The 22,234-nt window shown below is 36.0% G+C and overlaps 1 long non-coding RNA gene across 43 annotated transcripts; it reads left to right on the forward strand.

Annotated features, from left to right (window-relative positions):
• The first annotated feature begins 4,615 nt into the window (after nt 1-4,615).
• Nucleotides 4,616-9,600, forward strand: LOC110893978. 43 transcript variants are annotated; one of them, XR_002566043.2, is made up of 12 exons: nt 4,630-4,945; nt 5,046-5,142; nt 5,258-5,319; nt 5,426-5,580; nt 5,662-5,778; nt 5,867-6,298; nt 6,687-6,752; nt 6,826-6,932; nt 7,009-7,158; nt 7,455-7,554; nt 8,105-8,221; nt 8,653-8,959. It is a non-coding gene; the product is annotated as an uncharacterized LOC110893978 (long non-coding RNA). The 43 variants fall into 43 exon arrangements; XR_002566046.2 differs by having other exon boundaries at nt 6,834-6,932; XR_004884575.1 differs by having other exon boundaries at nt 5,867-6,273.
• The last annotated feature ends 12,634 nt before the right edge of the window (nt 9,601-22,234 follow it).

A 22,234-nucleotide genomic window follows, 5' to 3' on the forward strand; every position in this document is an offset into this window, starting at 1 on the left:
ATTTTTCGGGTTTTTTATAATACTTTTTCAAAATAATTTTATTATAGTTTGGGAGTTTTTGGGGGCGTTTTACGGGATGATAGCGTTTAAACAAGCATTTTGGCTGTTTTGGCGTTTTTATTATATATGGCGTTTTTATTATATAACAATCAACTGAAAAAGAAAATAAAAAAAGAATATATAAACAATTGATCTTCCAAATCTTCACTGTCACCAGTTTCTTTCTTCTTTTTTGAATCATCTTAACTGGCTGGTTCGAATTTCGTATGATTCATTTTGTTTTTTTTTTTTGTTTTTCAAGTAGTTTTTTTTTTGTGGCTGTTTGGAAGCACAAAGTCTGACATCAGCATCTTTTTCTTGAAGATTTGTCCATCTTATGCAGCAAAATGTTATTGAGTTTAAACCCTTCAGCTAACAATCTTGAATTTTCCAATGAACGATGTTTGATTTTTGAACTTTTTTACCATTTTACCGATAAAAAGAACGCCACCAAATAAAAGCACCTTAAACCTCAAAATTTGATCATGCTAAAATCAATAATGTTTTGCTGTATGGCGTTTTACCGATAAAAAGAACGCCACCAAATAAAAGCACCTTAAACCTCAAAATTTGATCATGCTAAAATCAATAATGTTTTGCTGTATGAGATGGACAACATTGTTAATCCTCGGTTAAGAAAAATAACTGACAATATTGTCCACCCCATACAGCTAAACTTTATTGAGAACAAACCTCAATAATGTTTTTCTATGTTTTGGCGTTTTAAATTGGATAGAAGTTGAGGATAATTCAATAAGATTTTACTCAATGAAATGGATAATATCCTCACTTAAGGATTTTGACCATTTCATTGAGCGAAATCTTACAGACAACCAAACTGAATTTAAAAAAAAAACGTTCTGGGTTAGAAGATATTTGATGTTTGGGTTTTTTGGCGTTTCTAAGGCGAATGGGATATATTAAATATGGCGTTTGGGTTTTTGTGTGTGTTTTTAGTTGAAGGTCTAAGATGTATATATAGGATTTTTTTTGGCGGTTTTTTAGGCGGGATTTTACTATAATTAAATTTGGCGTTTTATATCTAATGGCGTTTTTACGTAGAATGGTGTGTGATTTTTGTTTTTGGCGTTTTATTTCATGAGATAGCGTTTTGTGTGGAGAAGCCAAAAAACCCTTTTAACCTTAATGAAGCGCGTCCACATAATAAAATTGATGTTATTTACGAAAACGCCACTGCGCCAATCTAGTCCATAGATTGTTTTGATCGGACGATCCATAAGCGTTCTCACCGTTCTCACACTTTCTACCGTTTTCTCTAAATCTCGGCCCTATATATATATATATATATATATATATATATATATATATATATATATATATATATATATATATATATATATATATATATATATATATATATATATATATATATATATATATATATATATATATATATATATATATATATGTAGGGGAGCGCTAAAATGAAAACCACCCTCAGTTGTAAGAACCACGAGAATCACTCTCAACCAATCAGACAATGACACATATGCATGACTATTTTAAAATCTAAAGGGTATTATAGTCATTTCCATCCTCTGCCATTATGTCTCAGTCTCTGTCATCTTTGTCTGTTTGTTTTAAAACATCACAACTCTCTCTCTCTCTCTTGAAAATAGATCACCAGCTCATCTTGAATCCCCTCATCTTTCATTTCCCTCTATCTTAAAATTGTTCACCAGCTTCATCTTTAAAGTAATCATCTTCAAGAAACCACAAATCTGATGGTTCGTCGGTGACGGAAGACGGGTGTGCGAGGTGGTTGGCCGGAAGACGGTGGTGTGGGAGGTGGTTGGTGGGAGTTGTGCAGAGGCGGAAGGCGGTGGTGGGGCGGTGGTTGGTGGGGGTCTTTGCGACAGCCGCGGTGGTGTCCGGCCACCATCGCCTGAAAACGAACCGCCATGGCCACCGTCCCTTCAATGAGAGAGACGGGGAACCGGAGAAGGAGATCGGAGAGAGAGAAAGACGGCGGAGGCCAGTTGGGACAAAGAGAGAGAGATTCGATGAGAGAGAAGGTGGTGGTGTTTGGACGATGACGGTAAAGGTGGGGGTACATCGGAGCTCCGATCCGGTCAGCGACGACAGCAAGTTTCAGTCCGGTAAGCACCCTCACTTATTTCCATTGCAGATCGGTAGATCTGTTAGTTCTACCTTTTTTTTAATTTAAATGCTCTTGAATTTTGTATTCTGTGACAGAGTAGTTATGTTCATGGTTCACAATGAATACATGAATCAAATTCATCCGTGAATAAAAAACAAATGCTGTTGAATTTCGTTGTCTGCGACAGGTATGGTAGTTATGTTTATGGTTCACAGTGAATAAAAAAACAAATCAAACTCACGCACTTAATGTAGTTTTTGACATAAAGTGATTATTTGGATGTGATTATTTGGATTAGCATATTGAAATTTGGGTACTTGAATTGAATGTGATTATTTGGATTAGCATATTAAATGCTGCTGAACTTTGTCGTTTGTGACAGAATAAGTCCCTGATGGTGCTGGTGCCCCCGGTGGTGCCAGTGGTGCCGACAATGCCGACGATGCAGGTGGCGCCGGTGAGAATTGAGGTCTGTTTGGGTCAAAAGTAGCAGTCTTGAAAACCCCTCAACTTTGGATTCTAATTTTTGTGGAAATCTTGGTGGAAAAAGTAAGTTTTTTGGTTCAAAAATTTGGTTGAATGGGACAAGTTTCGATCGATTACATATTGAATTTGGTTGATTTATAGTGTAATCGGATCACATTTCGTTGATTAACAGTGAATCGTTGATTAAGCAAGTTTTTTTACTGATTCTTGTAAGTGTCGCGTTGGTTTGAATTGTCGTTAGTTGGAAGAAAAAGGTTTCGTATAACTTGAAGATATCGATTTGGTTGTGCTTCTGTTATCCGTTGTTTTCTGTGAATTGTCGTTAGTTGGAAGAAAAAGGTTCTGTAAATATTTTAACGTAAAACGTAAAAAGTTTAACATAAAACGTAAAACGTAAAAACGTAACAAGTTTTACGTAAAACGTAAAAAGTAAAAAACGTAAAAAGTTTTACGTAAAAACGCAAAAAGTTTAACGTAAAACGTAAAAATTTTAACGTAAAAACGCAAAAAGTTTAACGTAAAACGTAAAAAGTTTAACGTAAAACGTAAAAATTTTAACGTAAAACGTAAAAAGTTTTAAAAGTTTAACGTAAAACCTAAAACGTAAAAAGTTTAACGTAAAACCTAAAACGTAAAAAGTTTAACGTAAAACGTAAATCGTAAAAAGCTAAACGTAAAACGTAAAAATTTTAACGTAAAACGCCGCATTAAAACGGGACGTAAACAAGGGGCGTGAATGAGGCGAATATAAAAGCCGAGAAAAAAAACGGGACGTAAAAAATGCCGCGTTAAAACGGGACGTAAAAACGGCGCGTTAAAAAACGACGCTTTGAAAAAGCCGAGCGTAAAAAAGAGCGTGCAAAAACGACTCGTAAAAAAACGATGCGTGAAAAAGTCGGGCGTAAAAACGGCGTGCAAAAACCAGCGCACAAAAATAATTGTCTTTGTTAAAAAGATTTGAATTCAAAAATGCTTTTAATAAAAAAATTCTTTTTTAAAAAATAAAAAGTAATATAATAAAACAAAAAAGTAATTAAAAAATAATAAAGACAAAAGGACAAAAAAGAGGATTTTTTTCTAAACTACCCTTTTGGATTAAAATATTAAAGACATAATAAGACAAAATGTATTTAATATTAATTTTAGTTACTTTTAATCTCATCAATCCATCTTCTTGATCTAGTGGTTAGGAACTGGTTCTTGCGGTTCTTACAACTGGAGGTGGTTTTCATTTTAGCGGTCCCATATATATATATATATAGGGAGAAGAACATGCGAGAACCACCTCTTATTGTGAGAACGGTGAGAACCAATGTGAACACACCAAAAAAGCCTAAAAATATCTAAAAATCACACAAAAAATTGTTTTTTGAATATTTTAATATTTTTATAAAAAAATCGCTACTTTTCGAAGCCAAAAAAAAATTTATTTTTTAAAAATTTTTTTTTTTAAAAAATTTTGGCTTCTAAAAGTAGCGATTTTAACATAAAAAATACTAAAAAAATTAAAAAAAATTTTAGATTTTTTTTTTGATTTTTTTAGGTTTTTTGGTGGTTTAGTTTTTAGCATTTTAGCTTGGGGGGGGGGGGTTAGGCTTTTTTTAACATTTAGCTTGGGGGGGGGGTTTAGGTTTTTTTTTGGGGGGGGGGGGGGGGGTTAGGTTTTTTTTTGGGGGGGGGGGGGTGGGGGGGTTTAGGTTTTGGGGTGGGGGTTAGGTTTTTTTAGGTTTTTTTAGCTATTTTTGGTTGTGTTCACATTGGTTCTCAAGGTTCTCACAATAAGAGTGGTTCTCGCATGAGCCCCTCCCTATCTATATATATAATATATGAACAAGATGTGGGACACGTGTCAAGTGATGGTGCAACCAGAATGTATTTTTGGCGGGAAAAATGTGAGAATCCTTATGTTTTCACACAGGATCCGAATGGAGATAACCATACCCGCATATTTTGACCCGGGTATATAATGAACAAAAAAACCCTAAACATTCAGAACCCTAATCTTCCAGCCTCCATCGTCGTTCTTCTCCAATCGATGAACTAATCAGATACGCATTCAGATTACAATAACAATCAAAATGATATTGATTAGGTGAGGTTTTTTTGTGTACGTATATCTGAAAACCGTATGAAGCAATCGAATCATATTTATTATTCACAAACCCTAAACTCTACTATGCCGCTTCAGATCATATCGCCTTTTCATCAATTGCTCTCGCATCTTAGTTCTTAATCTATCGTTTTCTCTATATCTATCAATTCGATGTGTAAGGCCTACCAAAGTGAAAAATGATTTTGGTATGGACAATCAAATTGATGTTTGTAAGTTTATCAGTTAATTGATTTTGCTTAGTTGCGTTGTTTAAATTTTATCAATTTTATGTTTTTTGTATCTTAGTTTCAGTTCATTAAGCAGAGATGTTCTTCTGTTGGTCTTAAATAATGATGCCGGAGAATCTGATGAAGATAATGATCAACATGTTTTCGAAGCTGAGGTTGTTTTTGCAATGAAATTCCCTTAAAATTGTTTATCAGTTCACTTTTAGCATTGCGATAGCTTTTATTATTTCTTATCATAAATTAATTTATGTTGTTGTATTATATGTACAGGGATATGCAGTTTAATGATTATGTCGGCTGGCTTAGATTTGTGTTTCCACCTTTGATTTCTGGTGAAACATTACTTTTGCTTTGGTTTTTTTCATACGAATCATATTTTTGTTTCAATATGGTTGAGTTGAAGTTTCTCTTTTATCTTTATATGATCTTTATTTACAGAGTGATGAAGAAGCAGGGTGTGAAGGGGCAAATGGCTTGGGTATGGAGCTTTATGTGTCAATTTGAATGCATATATTTCTTAATATGTAGTGACATTTGCAGCATTTTATATATTGCGTATATGATTTCTGGTTTGAAACTTGTGAGAAGCTTAGGTAACTAATTTTAATGCATATATTTTTGTGAAAATGGAGCCCTAAACAATAAAAATTCATCGTATTTCCCCTATGTAATAGGAAAATTCAGCGGACGCTTCTTTGACAATGAACCACCAAGGAAGACACTTTTTGTACGACAATAATGAAGTGGAGCTTGAAAAGCGAAGAAAGAGGACCAGTACAGCTTGGGTTCAAGTAAGACACCTTTTTTTCTTCATCTTTGATGAGCGCGTGTGTTTTATATTGTAGTTGATACTAATACGATATAATTTGGTGGCAAAAGTTAACATCACAGTGAGGACTTCTAACTTTGGTGAGATGCGTCAAGAACTGATATGGATCCCAAAGAGTCATCAGCAGGATGGGCCCGCACCATATGCTGCTAGAGATAATGATAATTTCATATCTTTTGTAACTGAATTTTTTGTGCAATCATCTAGAGGTCACAGATAAAGACCAAGCTGCTGCACACTTGATGGTTATCATTGATGCATTTTTAGATTATTGCAGGTTTTATTGTTTACTAGGGAGGTGTATAGAAGGTTGTGATCTCAGCTTCAAGTGTAAATGCTCTCATGTTTGTCATGGGTGTAAATGAAAGGTTACAAATATGATACAAGTATTGTGTCTATGCTAGCTGCAACACTAATTCTCTTGCTCTATTAGCAAAGGTTAGATCCATTAGCAAAGGTTGGATTTGTTACTTGCAGCAAAGGTGGGAAATTTTAAGATTTGGAATATATTGTCAAAACTTTAAATTTAAACTTGAGAGCTAAAGAATGAAGCCCTTAACATTTTTTGCTTGCAAAATATAAGTGACAATGTAGAACCATAACACTTCAAACCGAATAACATGTAATAGTTTTTTTAACATTTTGCACCTTGCATGTGCTCGGCCAGAGAGTTATGTGCTTCTTGAGTTCTTTTTGAAGTACTGTTTTATGAAGAAATGCTTTATTTTCAAAAAGAAAAAAACAAACAGGGATATTGCCATTCTTAACTGTCAACTGTTGTAACTCAAACATATAGGTAAACATATAGCTGCTCTTTGTTTAAACAATACAAGTTTTGTTAAATAGCTGCTTTGTTGTTTCTGATTGTAGGTTACTCTTTTCTGACAATTACTATTGATGGAAGCAAACAACTCAAATACCATGTCATACCGCCAGGTGAGCTTCTTGTGCATAAATTTACGGAATTACGAGCTCCTGAACTTGATTCCCTCTACTCAACAATTGCTAGCCTGCTAGCCGGCTGAATAACGATTTCAGATCTCAGAGAAATAAGAGGAGATAACTACTGGTTTTCACAATCGGGCTTCTAAAACTAGATTTAGAGATAAGCAAAAAGTGGGATTTTTAACCAAACAAATAGTGATGGAAATATAGATAAAAATGTTAACCAGGCTCCTCCTCTTCACATTAGGCGCAAAAAGAAGCTTAACAAGAATCTTGATAGTGGTTTTTGCATGTCTGGTGATGGGACAAAGAGGCTTTGAAGACATGTTTGGCATGCAAAACGTTTTACAATGACTAAGCTTTGGGGTTTCCACCTTCCTTTTGGTTTTTATGGCAGGTAATGTCTAATCTATTTGGCTAAATATACACACATGATACAAGTATTAAATATATCATGTAAAGAAGGGGTGACAAAAAGGATGGGTCGGGCTGGTGCAAAACCAGTAGTTAAAAAGGTTAACTTTTTTATAGTCGGTGTATATATGCTTAATATGATTACAAAAGTATATTATTTCAATAATAATCTGTTTTTTTACAAAAGAGGTTTTTTTCAGACTCACTACAAAAGTATATTATTTCAATAATAATCTGATTCAACAGGTAATGAACTGCAATTTTTTTATGTCCTTATAGTGTTGTTGGAACTCATTCCCATACAGCCATGTTAGATAAATTAGGAGTAGCGAGTTGCGGAGTAGGAGGATTTGAAGCAGAGCCAACAATGCATGGACAGGTATAATTGTATAATTCATTAAAAATTATCAAACTTATATGAACTTTGTTTTTGCGTGATCAATACTTGTGCTTTTAAGATTTGTCCCTATGTTTCGTTATAGAGTTAGGTACTTAATCACTCATAAAAGGGGCTTTTCACTAAATTATATAATGTAAAAAGGTTTAATTACGTAGAAATGAAAGATTTTTTTGGTTGAAAGAAAAAGTCAAGCACTTTGTTTTTATGTTTAAAAGGATAAGGAATTAAATCATATGTAAAAAATAAAGTCTATGAGCATATGTGAAGATTTAGTGACACTTTATGGTGTTCTTTAATAACTATAATTACTCATTTAAATTCAAATTTGAAACACTGTACAAAACTGTTTTATTCTAGACTCATTTTTAAACTTGATTGCCTTATAGTTTATATCTATGTCACTTCAATCCCCTTGGTTTTCTGCATCCAAATTTATACCCATAAAATTACCAAATTATGCTATATCCTTTTCTTTGAAAGATTGTATTTTTACTTGTATATGTTTTTGAATTATTAATATAATTTTCAGGACTTGGTTCTTCTTCACAAGGAGTGATGGATGTCCGTTGTGGCTATGGATATATTGCCATGGAGAGGAGTTTCAAGTACAGATGAATTAAAATTTATTTAATCTACTTAATTAGGGGTGAGCTATTTGATGTTCTTACCCGCTAGAACTTTGGAACAAAACTGATATGTTAAAGGATTGGTTATCGGTTCTTTTGCAATTCATGCTTCATCGGGTTTGGTCCGGTTCCGGTCAAAACCAACGATGACCACCATAACCCCTTGTAACCGTTTTAAGTTTTAAAACAAAATAAAAAAAACGCTAGATATTTTAGCATACATATTTTTGGGTGTTACAACATTTGTTTATTTAGCTGCTATACAAGTCAATAAAAAATTTTACAAGAATCAAATCCAGGTGTCAGCTATGGTTCTATCTTGCTACCTATTTCTTATATTGCTAGAGTGATGGATTCACTGAATCAAAGTCCAAGATTAACAAGAAGCTCAGATTTTGTAAGCTTGGTATTGGTTTTTATTGAGCTTCTCTATTGGGTTCTTTTTGTTCAGTTCAGAAGCGAGAAGATGCTCATGGGAATGAAGTGTGTTGAGGCCTGGTTATTCAAAATATGTTGGGGTTTCTAAAGAAAAGAAGAAAAAGACGCAAAAAGGTGAGTTTGTTATTGATGCGGCCAAGGAAAGTGGGAAACCAAAGAAGTTTGTGTATTTGTGTCTTTGTGACGAAAAATATTGTAATAATTGTGTTCTTAGAGCAATGGGATCGACACCTGAGGGTTGAAAGTGTGTTACGTCTTGCTGAGCCGATTGATGGGTTGACCGACATTTTGCATTAATTTCAACTTTATACTCTTTTTCATTGTTTTGGTCAGAAGCAAGAGGTACCAGGCCGAATCATGCACATCATCAGATTCCTATAAGGGAGATGGTTTTCACTTGCATTGGCCATATTATAAAATGTTGTAGCTGTGATTCAACTGTATTTGTTTTGGCTATGATTTTACCAGTTTATGCAGTCAAGACTTTCTGCTTAAGGAGTCTGGATACATGGAGTCTCAGGTTAAAAGGAAGAATTTGTTGGGGGATCATATACACTTCGCTTTGGTGCTTATGGAAGGAGCGGAATGGGAGAGTTTTTAGGTGGGCAATGCTCACCTGATAAACTATAGAGGGCATCATTTCCACTCCTTTTAGTTGTGGCTTAATAATAGGTACAAGACCAAGTGTTGCTGGGAAGATTGGGTGTCTAAACCCTTGTCTTGTGTTTAGTTTTATTTCTATTTTCTTCCATGTTGTGGGGAAACTAGGTGTCTAACCCCATGCCCTTTTTCAATTTATGGTGTGTTTTGCTGGTTAAAAGAAGAAAAAAAAAACTGCCCACCAGATGCAATTTTAGTGTTTTTGTTTAGAATTTTTAGCCTGGGTGTTTGGAATATTTTATCTTTATTTCTTCTTCTGTATCCTTCTGATTGTTGCTTCAAAGTGTTGCAATTTGATTCAGTTTTGATCATGGCCATTCCTGTTTCAATTGTTGGGCATTTTGATTCAGACTATTATGTGGTGAACGTGGGCACCAAAAGTTGATGTAGGCATGCAGACGTGTATCCATTCTTGAGGGAAAGGATCAAAAAGCAAGACGAGATATGAAAGTTTGGTCTCTAAAATGCGTCACGAGAATTTATTGAGAAACGTTTAAAAGGAAAAAAATCCTTGTACTTGGCGTATGATAAGTGTTTGCATTTTGTTACAACACTGTTTCTTTAAAGCCTCTAAAGGGAACTTGCAAGAGTTGGACTAAATCACCCAAAAATCCAGTAATTTACATTGTCTTCTTGATATTTTAATTGGACAAATTTCAGATGATATCTTATATTTATGGGAGTCACAAACATCAACTTTGCATTTTAAAGTTCCTGTAGTTCAAAATCAGTTGAGTTACAAAAGGCTTATTTGTTGGTATTAGGAAAGGTCAAATTTTGGCTTTAGAAGAGCTAAGATACTTGCTTTTGCAAACATGGCTGGCCCTTTTCATATATACATAACAGCCTTCACGCCGTATGCACATCCCTCAAATACATAAAGACTCAACATCTTATGGGATCCATATGCATCTTAGTTTTCTTTACATTTCTTGTATTGTTTTATCCTTCAGTTTGCTTCTGTTCTTACTTATGAGTTGTAATTATAAAATTGATTAATAAAATTGTTATTTTATTTATTTTGTGAACGGTTGTCCTACAGTCAGTTATTACCGTTTTTTTGCACACCCCTACCGGATAATATAATAAATAATATATTTATATATAAAATATTTACAAAAAGTCCTAACCAAAGTATAAAATACATTCACTTAACATTCAACAAAGATAAGTGAAGAAAGTTAGCTATTACTAAACATAGGGATGAGCTCGCTACTAACCCGTACCGAACCGGTAACGAAAATACGGGTACCAAAATCCTTAAAAAGGGTACCGGTACTGAAAATACATGGTACGGTTTGGTACCATGCGCAACCGGTACCAAATCGGTACCGAAAATAGTTCGGTACGGGAGATTTGGTAGCAGTACTGGTTTCAAACTGATACCTGGTACCCTCTGCTTATCCCTAATTAAACATGTATATTTTTTGAAACCTCACTTTGGTACAAGATACTTTCTCATTAATTAACCAGAGTGAAAGTTCAAATTTTTGACAAATATTATGCATGAAGTTCAAATTTTAGAAACATAAAGGAAGAATTGCCATGAATTGTAACCAATTGAAAGTGTATATTTTTATTGTTGAGTTTAGCCTATTATATGCTGAATCTTTTTATTTGTAGTGATTTAAAATGCACAGTAGGAGGATGTAGATTGTAGCTTGCATGGGTGCATGCACCAGTATGTTATTTCAATTATTGGATAATGGTTTTAAAATTTCGCTTTGTAATTCACATATTATATTGGCATATGTATTATGCAATGACTATTGTAAAATATTGATGTTTTTACTTGAGATTTTAAATCACATGATTGTGAGGCCCATGATGTGGTGGTCTTTTGTAGGCTTCATCATGTCATCAGTGGAGAAACGGTTAGGTGTTCCATATGATACAACCTTTTTTTCGCTTAGTAATGAGATTTACAATGCAGTGATGGAAAACATCATAAGAAACCTTGAATTCGACTTCCGGAGGTTTTGGAAGATGGTGTTAAAGTGCTTATATATGGTGGAGAAGATGCCTTTCTTTGCAGCCGGCTTGGTAAGATTTTTAATGTTGAATTTTAAAATTAACAAAGATGATATTTTGGTCAATTCAACTATTTAGTGTCCCTTATGTCTCTGTCATGGGCTAGAGTGGAGATATAATTGAGGAGAGGAATATTACATTTGCTTTTGATATAAATGGTAGTATATCCTGCTTAATTTGCTTAATGTCAATATTATTTTTTTTCCTCTAGCAAACTGTTTATTACCTGGTAGATTTTGTTTGTGAAAGTTTTCCCACTGTAGTTGTACATGTGTCTTTCTAAAGCGTTTGGTACAAGATGTTTATGCCTATCCCTGTTCTTTCATGTTATTGTGTTAATGGGAGATATTCTACTATGGTTGTTTGTGCATTTCTTTATAGAATTTGGGAGTTGTTGTGTTCGCACAAGATTTTATAGCCCGCCTATCGAATGTTCTCCCACATGTTTGTATGTAGTGGGCTGTCGTTGTGAGTGGTCTTATATTGTATCTATTATTACGTGTTTACGGGGTGGAGATGATGGGGTCGGTCCATGGATTTTCCTTCCTTTTGCCGTATTTCGCTCAAAGGGTTGAAGGGAGATAGTGCATCAAGCTGTTCGCAAGGGCCAACTTGATCCTCTTCCCCAGGGATCCCCGATAAGGGAACCCTAGGAGAGCCACCGACTCCAACTACCGTCCATGTACGATCCATACTAGATCTGACCAACTGCCCATCCTACCTCCTCTACGTTCTTGACGTTCTTGACAGCCCATCTTTGTCTCAGTAGAGTCTTTCAGTGGCATGTTTCGGTCCTCTTCCCCATTACTTAGAAAAAGTGAGCCACCGGTTCAGGTACAAGATACTATCATTACCGCCTGGACAATTAGACATCCAACCCGTAATCGCAACGATGTCATCGTGTAAGTGTTTGTGGGCTGCATTTCCTTTCTAAACCAGCAAAAATTTGTGGTGGAAAAGGGAAAGAGGATAATTTAGAGGTTCAAAGTGTTATTTAGGCTAATAGATGGTTAAACTTAGGTTTTTATGATATTTTATATATTATTATCTTAGGTTATTATGTTATTAAGGATTGGGTCAAAATATAGGCAAATGGGTCAAAATGAGTCATCTTAACTGTCATGCTTTATTTTGTTTTAGAATTAGTGTGTATATATATACACACATACATATGTAATCAAAACCTGTGTTGTTGATTGTAGCCATTTAAGCGCTTCAGTGACGTTTTGGTTAGGTTTTGTGGTGGTTCCGGCTAAAGGTATTGTTTTTTTAGACATTTTGGGTACTCGTCTCTAACTATCTGTTTATTCATGTCACATTCAGTGTTATGCTCCATGAGAGGTGATGAAGCAAAGAAAATTTGCCCTGAGTTTCAATTGGTACGTGATAAAGCTGAGTTGAGCATAATGAAGTTAGACATGATATGCATTGGAGTGGCTCGAACCATATGACACCTTTGGTACTGGTACAAATTCTGTAGCATAGGGTACTACTTCTGTAGCAGATAAGATACATAAGCAAATAAGTTTCAGCTTCGATTACTCAATGTTCATCTATTGTTTTTATGTAATTATACAAGCTGTTTCAATAGCCACATGTTCTTTATTTTAAAATCAAAGATTATATCCTAAAACACTAACCAATAATCTTATCTCATATTTTATATAGGATTATCAGTGAATGTCCTCACAATTAAAAAAAAAACATTTAAATAGTGTCAAGTTTTCTGTACATTCCCACCTGCCGCAATGCACGGGTCACGTTACTAACGACTTTCAATATGTTGTTTGTGTACCTTTTATTATCGAAAACTAAATTCTCCTAACCCGGGATGTTCCCGGGTGATAGCCTAGTATATATATATATATATATATATATATATATATATATATATATATATATATATATATATATATATATATATATTTAGTGGAGGGTTCAAATGAGAAGAATTTTTTTGTAAGAAGTAAAAAGAAGAAGTTTCAACCAATAAGAATGCTTCATTTTACTTCATTTAATATTTGCATTTAATTTTAATATAAAGGGTATATTGGTAAACTTACATAAATCATTAATTTGTATTCTTCCCATTTAATAACTAACTAAATTAAATTTGTAACTCTTTTTCAAAATATATACTTTTTCCAAATTTAAAAAAAAAACTTAATTTAAAGTATGGAATAAATTATTAGTTGTGTAGGATATATTACGAGTTGTGTAGGATATATTTCGAGGTGTGTAGGATAATTTCGACTGTGTAGGATAAAATTCTATAATGTGTAGTGTAAATGTAGGAAAATTTTGATATGTGTAGATTTTGTGGATTAAATGTAGGATAATTAATGATTAGTTGACTAATTAATTAAAGAGAGAAAAATTAATGATATGAGTTATAAATGAAATAGTATTTTATTAATAGGGTGGAGATACAATAGGAAGTTTATTTGGCTAGGAAGGATAGGAAGTGATCTTGACCATCCATTAAGTTAATCAAGGGCTAAGATTAAATCAGAGAAATTGAAAAGAAGAAAAGAGGCGCGTGAGTTTGTTCAAGGGCATTCTAGTCAATCCAAGCCAATAGTTTCTCTCTCCTCCAATTCCCCCCCCCCATTTTTTAAACGTTAATAACTCTTTCATACGACATTATTTTTTTAAAAAAATTGCACCAAAAAAACGAGCGTTTTTTTATCTTTAAAACGAGTATACTATTGCTATATTTAAAAAAAAATTAAAACCCAGTTGCTTAAAACGCAATAGAAAAACCACCAGTTACGTAAAACGCAATGAAAAAAAACCTAAAAAATGACATTTTTCTAAAACGTAATGCACCAAAAACACAAAGAAATGACTTATTTGTAAAACGCAATGGCCAGAAAACACATAAAAATGTGTTTTACCTAAAACGCAATGCACCAAAAACACAAAGAAATGACTTATTTGTAAAACGCAATGGCCAGAATACACTTAAAATGTCTGTTTTCTAAAACGCAATGGACTGAAAACACATAAAAAAGTGTTTTACCTAAAACGCAATGCACCAAAAACACAAAGAAATGTCTTATATGTAAAACGCAACGGCCAGAAAACACTTAAAAATGACTCATTCTAAAACACAATGGACTGAAAACACCTAAAAAATGTGTTTTACCTAAATGAGCCAATTTATGGAAAATTAATTTTTCTGATGCGTTTTTAGTACAGCAATTTAATCGAGCCAGGGGCTCTGCCCCTTGGACCCCGCCAGGGGCTCTGCCCCTTTGTCACACCCCTATTTTCCACGTGTCACCGGTGGGCCCGGTGGGGAGTATAGTGACGTAGTTGGCATCATCATAGACAAACAACACAATATATAAATGCACAGCGGAAGCAAAGATAGATTCATTTCAACTTTAATAAAGTGTAATATTAATTATCACTAATAGTTGAAACGGATCCACAGGCGGATCAAAATAAAATAAGATAATGTTCAACAGATTTATTGTCATCCAAGCTTGCGAGACTTATTGTGGACGCTCTAGAAGACAGCCAGCCTATTTCGTGTAGTACCTGCACTTAACCTTTTTGGGAAAATACGTTAGTTTACACTGGTAAATACAATTTAACTGACTCATTTTAAAAAAAGGTTGAAAATTGATTTAAATGCACAAGGCGTAAAAATATTTTTAATAACTTGGAATAATTATGCAATATAATCTTGTAAGGGATTTACATGTTACTTATGCGTTCAGTAGCCCGATCCGTAGACCGGGTTAAAGATTAATAGACACACCACAATATAGAGTTATACACTGACGGGTGTACGCCTACACCCCGTGCTCAGGTCGTGGCCATCTCGTAAGATGATGCCAAGGATATCCGGGACATGGTCATTAACCCCCCAAAGGCTTTAAGCAATAAAACACATTCAAAACAAGGCATCTCAATAAATTTAACCTCTATTCGATTAAAGAATTCGATGCCGGACCAAGCGGTATTTTATATACCGTATCCCAAGCCCGTATAGGGAAAATAAGTTAAAAGTATTTACCTTGGTAAGTATAAATCACAACTAGCAAGTGAAGGTAGCTTTTACTGGTTCTTCTATTCTGGAACAAAGGTTTATAATAACCTATTATATTCCTAACGGATCTTTATTTAAGCCTAAGCTTAGACCGGTTAGTTTTAAGGACGATACGGTTCAAACGCACGATTAAGCGAAGACCGGATAGAACGTGATTTAGACCCGACAAGTTTGAATACTTGTATAATATGGGTATGCTAAATACATTCTGGATTTTGAGACAAAAATGATAATGTTTGACCCGTTTCGGTCGATTTATGCAATCTAGTTACATAAACCGAACCGAACGCTAAAAGGGCGTTACAGGTAACCATAAGAGTCATATGCAAGTTCCCTGAGATAATATGCTCTAAATATGTCATAATATCAGTAAGTTATGTTCTATTATGCCCCGAATGAATTTAAACTCAACTTATGCCTTATAAGGGCATTTTGGTCATTTTAAAGATTATAAAAGAGTTAAATTTGAAATCTGAGTTGTAGGTCTGATTCATACAGTAAAAATACTTAATTTAACATATTATAATAGTAGGGTATGACCCATATATGAAATTTATCATTTAAAATCAAACTATGCACCTTAGGGGTATTTTGGTAATTTCACAAGGGCTAAAAGTGTCAAAACTGAAAACCTGAGTTCAAAAACTTATACTTACTGTTATTTTATAAAAATATACTAAGAATATCAGTAGGTGTCAACCTTATATGTTTAATATGGTTATAGTGCATACTAGGCGTTAAAAACGCTTAAATAGGCGATTTAGAGCCGTTTCCGGATTTTCAAAAGAAAGCTGATATTTTATATTTCCAGAATGCTCAAAATAATTTATTTAACAAATGAAATCAGTGGAAAAAGGTTTGGGGTCAAAAAGATTTATAAAACTCATTTTATGGCTTAAAAGGGTAAATTCGGTATTAACCGAATTAAACTTAGAGACCTATGTTATGCTCAGCCAAAAATTAAATAAAAATCATCAAAAATCCTAAAATATTATATAACATCAATGGGTAAAAAGTTTTATAACAACAAGTGGGTTTAAATAGGCTATCCGTTAATTACGTTGTTTACTTAACAAAAAGCTTTCAAATTACGATATTGAGCATAACTCTAAATCTGGACCTCAAACTGATATCAAATTTTTGGTGCGAGTTTATAAATCAGTAACAACCGTTTCTACTCTTTCATTTTTTCAAAAATCGCGTTTTATAGCAAAAAGGGCAAAATAGTCATATTTAAGCATAAACCAGTAACATGCATATGAATCGGACAAGTGTTGAACTAAGTTGTGAAATCTCAGAGAGTTGCACATATATAAAAATGGTCCAAAATAAGCTCTAAGACAGATCTCAAACATGCATGCACGGATCCGAATCGAGAGTCAAAGAAAAAGTCATTTTATGAGACTTTCGGTTCCGATTCGGGTTTAACTGAAAATTGTCGAGTTGATTAAGATGAAACATGTTCTTACATTAATTATAAAGTTATTTTGATGATCAAACAAGTTGCATGTGACCTACATTGCTATTTATGCTAGATTTTGCAAAAACGCATTCTGTTGACTTTTTAAGAGCAACTTTGACTCGACAATAATCATGCTTAGAGTGGGAATCATAAAATACCCTTTTGAGGGTTTGTTTCCCACATAAATACCAACTTGTAGGTACTTTCAATTTGAGAAATGACTGAGCCATTCTCGTTTAATCGTAAAGTCAAACTACATTTACGACGGATTGACTTTCGGTAAATAAACTAAGCTAGGACGAATTGGAGAAGAGTATGAACACTTACAAGAGTCCTAATAAAGCTTAGAGATCACTAGGAAGGTGTCTTGTCGTCCAGAAAGCTCCAGGAGTTGATCTTGTGAAATTTGAAAATGCAAGTGTTCTTGGTTTTACTACCTCAAGTGCCTTTTATGCAGATTTGATCTGATTTTAAGGTGATACAGGTGTTGTAAGAAGGTTACAAGTGTCCTCAATTGCATGTAAGTCCATTGGTGAGTTTGGGAGGTGATTACAGCTGGTTTCCACTCGCAAAACAGACCTGGAACTGGCAGTTGGCTGTTTTCTGTCACTGGGCAGGTCACGCGGCCCGCTTAAGCCCAGGCGGGCCGCCTGGGCCTTCTGATCAACCAAAACCTTTTTAAATGTTACGTTTTGGTCCTTGGTCCTTTGTTACGTGGTTTTGGCTATTTATCTTGCACATTAGACCTTCAAATATGATTTTTAAGGACCTTGGGATATTTACAAACATGGTAAAGTCCTTGGTTAACTTTGCGCTCACCCGAAAAGTCACGAAATTCAACGTTGACGCATTTAACCCTTCATGTACGGTTTTGATCATAACTTTCTCATACGATAATGAAACTTCATGAAATTTTTACCACATATTCTAGTGAGTATATTTTATCATTACAAAGCTTCGGGTTTGCCAAAAGATCACTCAGAGGTATAAATTAAACATGTTGACACGTTTAGCCCCTGTAGTTTGTAATTCCTCACTTTCTTACATTTTCCGCTTTGTATGATCCATGATTTAACCGTTTGAGACTATAAACATTATGTAGTGTTATTTTAGAGCCTATCTTTCCATTGTTGACACTTTGGACCCTTATAATTCCATAGTTTTACTGTTTGTCAACTTTAGTCCCTCTACAGTATGTTTTCACACATTCAAAGCCCATGACACGTGTCATTGCATTATTGGACATAAATTTCTGAGGTGTTACATCCTCACCCCCTTAAAAGAAATCTCAACCTCGAGATTTACTGGAACAAATGAGGGTACTTTTCTTTCATCGTAGATTCTACCTCCCATGTGTATTCGGGACCTCTACGGGCATCCCATTTGACCTTAACAATAGGTATGTACTTTCTTCGGAGCTTCTTCACCTGTCGATCCTCAATTGACAATGGTTTTTCCACAAACTTCAAACTCTCATCAATGTGTATATCTTTATGCGGTATGACCAGTGATTCGTCAGCGAAACACTTCTTTAGATTACAGATGTGGAACACATTATGTATACTACTAAGTTCCTCAGGTAAGTTTAGCTTATAGGAAACTGATCCGACGCGTTCGATAACCTCAAAAGGTCCTATGTATCTCGGTCTCAGCTTACCTTTCTTACCAAATCGCATCACTCCCTTCCAGGGTGATACCTTAAGCAATACTTTGTCACCTACTTCGAAGTGAAAAGGCTTAAGCTTTGGATCCGCATAACTTTTCTGCCTATCCCTGGCAGCTTTCAAACGATCGCGAATCTGGACAATCTTGTCCGTTGTTTCAAAAACCAAATCGGGTCCTCATAGCTGAACTTCTCCTACTTCTGCCCAACAGATGGGTGTTCTGCATTTTCTACCATATAATGCCTCGAAAGGCGCAGCCTTAATACTAGTATGGTAGTTATTGTTATAGGAGAACTCTATCAATGGTAGGTGGTTATCCCAACTGCCACCTAAATCAATCACACATGCTCGAAGCATGTCTTCCAATGTTTGGATGGTACGCTCACTCTGTCCGTCTGTCTGCGGATGGTAAGCCGTACTAAAGTTTAAGCGCGTACCCAAAGACTGTTGGAAACTCTTCCAAAAATGAGAGGTGTATCTCGTATCTCGGTCAGAGATAATCGACACTGGTACACCATGTAGAGCTACGATCTTATCCACATACAATTGAGCTAACATGTCAGAGCTGTAAGTTTCCTTAATGGGAAGAAAATGTGCTGACTTGGTTAGCCTATCTACTATAACCCATATAGTATCGTTTCCCTTTCTTGTCTTGGGCAATTTGGTGATAAAATCCATTGTCACCATCTCCCACTTCCACGTGGGAATTTCAGGTTGTTGAAGCAAACCTGACGGCTTCTGATGCTCAGCTTTGACTTGCGCACAAGTCAGGCATTTAGCTACAAACTCAGCTACAGACTTCTTCAAACCAATCCACCAGTAGTTTGCCTTTAGATCCTGGTACATCTTATCAGCACCAGGATGAACGGAATATTTGGAGCTGTGGGCTTCCTGGAGGATAACATCTCGAAGTCCTCCATAAACAGGAACCCATATTCGCCCATTCAGTCTTAGCATCCCATCCTTGTCATAGGATAACTGCTCCTCAGTTACTCCTAGTTTTTCTTCAGGATAGTTAGCTTCCAACACAGCTTCCTTCTATGCAGCTAACACCCTTTCGTTCAAACTATTCCTTATTTCTATGCGCTTGGCATTGATTCTTATTGGCTTCGCTCTTTCTTTTCTGCTTAAGGCGTCAGCAACTACATTTGCCTTGCCTGGATGGTATCTTATCTCACAGTCGTAATCATTTAAAGTTTCCATCCATCGTCTTTGTCGCATGTTCAATTCCTTCTGATTGAACAAATGTTGAAGGCTCTTGTGATCCGAATAGATTACACACTTTGTTCCATACAAGTAGTGTCTCCAAAGTTTCAATGCAAATACAACGGCACCCAGTTCCAAGTCGTGGGTGGTGTAGTTTTTCTCGTGCACCTTTAGTTGTCGTGAAGCGTAGGCAATGACCTTGCCTCTCTGCATGAGTACACAGCCCATGCAAGTGTGTGATGCATCGCAATACACCACAAATTCTTCCATACCATCGGGCAATGTTAATACTGGTGCATTGCTCAACTTCTTCTTCAGAACGTCGAAGGATTCCTGCTGCTTAGGGCCCCAATCAAACTTGATCTTCTTACGTGTCAACGAAGTTAGGGGCGTAGCAATCCTTGAAAAATTTTCAATGAATCGCCTATATTATCCAGCTAATCCTAGAAAACTGCGAATCTCGGTAGGTGTCTTTGGCTCCTGCCAATTCATAACTGCTTCTACCTTAGCGGGATCTACTTGGATACCTCGCTCACTTACCACATGCCCAAGGAATTGGACTTCTCGAAGCCAAAATTCGCACTTTGAAAATTTGGCATATAGTTTCTCATGATGTAGAAGTTTGAGAATACAACGAAGGTGTTTCTCGTGGTCAGCCTGGTTCTTTGAGTAGATAAGGATGTCGTCAATTTGTCAATGAAGACGATGACGAATTTATCCAGATAAGGCTTGCAGACGCGATTCATGAGATCCATGAATGCGGCTGGTGCGTTAGTGAGCCCAAAAGGCATCACTAGGAACTCATAATGTCCATAACGAGTCCTAAACGCTGTCTTGTGTACATCTTCATCCTTGACCTTTAACTGATGATAGCCTGACCTCAAGTCGATCTTTGAAAAGTAGCTTGCCCCTTGTAATTGATCGAACAGGTCGTTGATCCTAGGCAAAGGATACCTATTCTTGATAGTGACTTTATTAAGCTCACGGTAATCGATGCACAGACGCATCGATCCATCCTTCTTTTTGACAAACAAAATTGGCGCTCCCCAAGGAGACGAGCTAGGTCTAATGAAACCCTTAGCTAACAGATCATCTAACTGCGTCCTTAACTCCTTCATCTCCGTTGGTGCCAACCTATATGGTGCTCTCGCTACTGGCGCCGCACCCGGAATGATGTCAATTCGAAACTCCACTTGCCTGTCTGGTGGTAAACCAGGTAGTTCGTCCGGGAAAACTTCAGGGTAATCCGAAATGACAGGGATATCCTCAATCCTTGGCTTCGGCTCATCAACAGTAACTTGTGCCATGTAAATGACACAACCCTTCTGCAGACATCTGGATGCCTTGAGCATGGACACTTGCTCAGGCAATCCATGCTGGGTATCTCCTTGGATGGTGAGTGACTCACCAGACGGAGTTTTAACTACCACTTGCTTTCTTTTGCACACAATCTGGGCTTGGTTATGTGACAACCAATCCATACCTATCACTACGTCAAAACCGGCTAGCTTAAAGGGAAGTAAGGATAATGGAAAAGAGTGATTCCTAATGGATATAACACATCCATCTAAAACAGTTGAGGCGGTTTCTATGGTTCCATCAGCTAATTCCACCTCATACTTCACACTTAAGGCTTTTACAGGTAATTTTAACAACTCACAGAACTTATTATCTACAAAAGACTTATCTGCTCCAGAATCAAACAATACTCTAGCAAAAATATCGTTTACAAGAAAGGTACCTGTAATCACGTTGTCATCTTGAACAGCTTCCTTAGCGTCCATCTTGAAGGCTCTTGCATTGGTCTTCTTTCCATCATCGGCTTTCTTAGCGTTCTTTGGGCAATTAGACTTTATGTGCCCTTTTCGTTGCAACCGTAACATGTTGCATCCTTCAGACCCTTACACTTCAAAGTCGTATGCTCAGTAGATTTGCAGATTCCACAGGGTCTCGTGTGGGACTGCGATTTCGACTCTAAGCGACATTTCCCAAAATGATTCTTCTTGCAGGTTTTGCATTTGGGCTTATCCACTGATTGTTGCCCATCTCTCTTAAATCCCGACCCTTTCCAGTGGTCGTTATTCCCTCAGTGTTTCTTCTCCGATCTCCGTGTGGTATCGTCCTCACGCTTCCTCTTATTCTCTTCCGAGTTCCTAAGAGCTCTCAACCTGACTACGTCCTGGGTGAGAGAGAGGGATAGATCAGCTACTGATCTGAACGTTGTAGGCCTCGATGCCTTAACACTTGCCTTAATCTCAGGGGCCAAACCCCCAATGAAACGGGCAATCCTTCTCGGCTCTGGGGTTACCAAGTATGGAACCAATCGAGATAGAGTATTGAAAGTGGTGAGGTATGCCTGGCAGTCTAGATTTTTCATCACCAAAGATACGAAGTCTGACTCGATCCTTTCTACTTCATGTTGTGGACAAAAATTCTCTTTAATAAGGGCTACGAACTGATCCCATGACATACTGTAAAGTGTGGCCTTTCCGGCAGCTTGTAAGAGAGATTT

The sequence above is a fragment of the Helianthus annuus genome, chromosome 16, assembly GCF_002127325.2.
Source record: "Helianthus annuus cultivar XRQ/B chromosome 16, HanXRQr2.0-SUNRISE, whole genome shotgun sequence".
Taxonomy (NCBI): domain Eukaryota; kingdom Viridiplantae; phylum Streptophyta; class Magnoliopsida; order Asterales; family Asteraceae; genus Helianthus; species Helianthus annuus.